The following is a 3,615-nucleotide window of genomic DNA, read 5'->3' as shown; positions in this document are numbered from 1 at the left end:
AGCAGAAACTAACACACCATCGTAAAGCAATTATACTCTAATAAAGATGTTAAAAAAAAAATGACCCCCTCCCAGGCCCATGGAGTCCTGACTCAAATTCACAATCAAAAAGTAACTGCCTTTTGTATGGATACCAAGGGGGAAAGGGGTGGGTTGGGAGGAATTGGGAGACTGGGATTGACACATATACATTACTGATACTATGTATAAAATAGACAACTGATGGGAACATACTGTATAGCACAGGGAACTCTACCTAATGCACTGTGGTAACCTAAATGGGAGGGAAGTCCAAAAGGGAGGGGATATCTCTATGTGTATGGCTGATTCATTTTGTTGTGCAGTGGAGGCTAACACAACATTGTAAAGCAACCATATTCCAATAAGAATTAATTTGAAAAAAAAGTAACTGCCTTTCTTTCCTTGTATTCATCTAGCACTCACAGATCCTCTCATCCTGTGTTTGTCTCCCCTGTTACATGATGCTCGGACTGAGTCCAGAGCTTATGCCTTACTTATCTTTGTATCCAAGTGTGTAGCAAATATTTACAGAATGCCCTTTGCTCAGATGGCTCTTCTTCCCAAAACCACCCAGACCTCTGAAATCTACCCTGATTCAGCTGTAACTCCTAATGAGGGTGATGAAAATTCTCCCCCCGATCAGTTCTACCTAGGACAAGAAGGGCACTCACTCTAGGAGCTGCAGAATCCTGACTGGTGAAAACAGTCGCTAAAGGCAGTGAGACTGCAGCATCCCTTCTCGTGTGGCTGGGCTTTCTCTCCCACGCATTCCCCTCCAGCCGTCTCCTCCAGAGTTTCAGATTTCTGACAAGGCAGTGTGGTCCAGTGTTCAGAACCCTGGACAGGAAGTGGGAAAGACGGACTTCCTGTCCTGGTCATGACCGTCAGTGTGTCCTGCAATAGGCCCTCACTTTTCCGTTTTGTTAGCTGGGAATGACCACGTTCCAAACTCACTTGTCACCCTCTGCCCCCTTTCCCCTTGGGGATTATATAAGAACTCTTATATATGAAAATAAGCTTTGTTCAGGTCCTTGAGCTTTTCTGAGGGCAGCTTTGTATAAATATAAGATACCTTTTGTTATTGTTTGCAGCCCAGGGGATTTGCGGAAAGAAGCTGAGAGCCGGGGATGCTCGTTTTTATAGGCAGAAAATAGCTGCTGGAAAAACAACCTGGTGTGTAGAGCACAATGTTCTTATCGAGCAGACAGAATTATCTTTCCCAGGCCGCCATGAACACAAAACACCTGGTGCACACGTTTCCTGCCCCTTCACATATTTTGAAAGAAAGAGACCTTTACCCTGACCTGTCAAGCAGTGATCTTCATGAACTTCTGTCCACAGACTGCGACAGTTATCTTGGCTTGCCACTGTAGATTTAAATGGTAAACACAGCTGATCGTCACTCACAGGGCATCTTCTCCACATATCACTCAGATCTTATCAGATCCACACACGTGTTTCTTCTTCCTTAAAATACAGCCCCTGGATGGGCTAAGAGTCAGGGCCTTCCTGACACATCCACCCAACACTGAATTGGATGCTGTTGAGAAGATGGGAAACTTGAAGACTTGATCCTGACCTGGCCATTGATTAAAAGCTTTGAAGGGAAAAAAAAAAAAAAAAATCCACTAAAAACATTTAGAGAACCATACAAATCTATTCGTAGTAAGATTCACTCCCTACTTTAAAGACTCAGGTGTTTAAAGAAGGTAGAAATCAGTGTGGAAAAGCTCCCTGGAGGATGAGGATGCAATATACATGGAAGGTGCTCAATAATATCAGTTAAGTGAACAAGAGAAACTGGAGATGGGCCTTGAACGACAAAAAGCATTTGAAATGGTGGAGGAAGGGGCAAAAAAAACCATACTGGGAAAGCCAGAGTTTAAGGATTGACTTTGGAGTGAAGCTGATTGACCTGGGTATGCCACTCACAAACTGTGTGATTCTGAGCATGTCTCATAAGCTCTCTAGACTTTACTTTCCTCTTCCATTATAAGTCATTACTAACAATATCTCTATCATAGGTTGGGGGAAGAATTAAATGAGATTAATGTAGGCAAAGTTCTTAGCCCAATGACGGGCATATGGTAACTGTTAAACGTTTATTTATTGTTATTGTTGTTATTAGTACTAGGGAAAATATAAACAAAGACAGGAATTGCTCAGTCTGAAAATCTGAAAATATTTTCCCCTTAATAAAATAATCAGAATACTTGGCATTAAGTGATATTGATGTAAATTTGAGCAGCCAGCACCTGCCTACTGCAGTGTTGGAAAGAAAATGTATATTCATGCCTCCCTCAAGCTCTGATTTTCTGCCTCTTCCCTTTCTTTCAGCACCCTTCCCCATCCCCACTACCCCCATATCCCCATGGCACCACAGAGAGCCCACAATCTCTCTTCTTTGCCCTCTTCTCCCCGCCAATACCCACCTTCTCTCCTAGCCTGGTGAGAGACTGGTGAGTCATAAGGATGGACATGCAACTGTAGCCTTTCAGGCAATGATGACAGGCTATGGGTTCTGGGGACAGAGATTCTCTTGAATATTTCTTGATGCTATCAAGTCAAGTGTAGACAGCTAACCACCTCTAACACAAGAAGTGCTCAGCAGGAGAATTTTGAGTTCCTTTACAGATCAAATTTTCAAGAGAGAACAACTTAGGAATTCTTCATTTTCTTCCTTGAAGAGACATGGATTGGACCACAGCACCATAGCTAAGCCATGATGTCACAGGTCATTAGGGCTGTCGGTAGCTGCACACAAGAGCCTGATGCAGGCATCTGCTTGTCGAGCTGTGAGCTCCCACTCCTCTCCCTGCCCAGTGTTGACCATCATATTCCTACTGAAATGGTCTTGGTCTCATTCCCAGGTTCATAAGGCTCTCTTGGCTTCAAATTACCTACAGTATAAAACCCGAACTTCTCATCCTGGCAGATAATCCATCCCCTTCACCTCCATCCCTGCCTTCTTCTCTGCCTTCTCCTCATCTCCTGCCATGATAAACTTCTCCCAAGTGTGCCCCCCAACACCACACGCTTTCAGGTCATTGTCCTTTGATCCGAACCCTTTTCCTAACCTTCACCTAGTCAACTCTTGCTCATTCTACCAGAACCAACTCCAATGTCATTTCCAAAGTCAAAACTATCATCTCTTCACCAGCCTTTGGATTCTACAGTTCTTTGCTCTGGGTTGCTTGGACTCCAAAAGTGTAGCATATAGTAGATGCTTGAGAAATATTTCTTGAAAGAATAAATGAGTTCTGACTTCAGTAACAGTGTTTATTATGACGTATGATAATTGCCCTACTTACTTGTTGGTTGCTTCACAGGCCGTGAATTTCTCAAAAGAATAAGGTGAAGGGAAATTGTGTCTTTTATATCTGTATTCTAGGACCCTAGTACACTGACTCATAAGGTAGGCTTTAAGTCGAAGTGTGACGAATTTAAACATTTCTAATATACTTTTTGCAAAAATAATTTTTTCTCATTAGGCATTCTTTCTTTTATGATTTGGCTACCCTCCTCTCTTTTTTTTTTTTTTTTTGCGGTATGCGGGCCTCCCCCCGCTGCGGCCTCTCCCGTCGCGGAGCACAG

The sequence above is a fragment of the Physeter macrocephalus genome, chromosome 7 (genome assembly GCF_002837175.3).
Source record: "Physeter macrocephalus isolate SW-GA chromosome 7, ASM283717v5, whole genome shotgun sequence".
NCBI lineage: Eukaryota > Metazoa > Chordata > Mammalia > Artiodactyla > Physeteridae > Physeter > Physeter macrocephalus.
Note: the sequence above shows the minus strand (reverse complement) of the source record.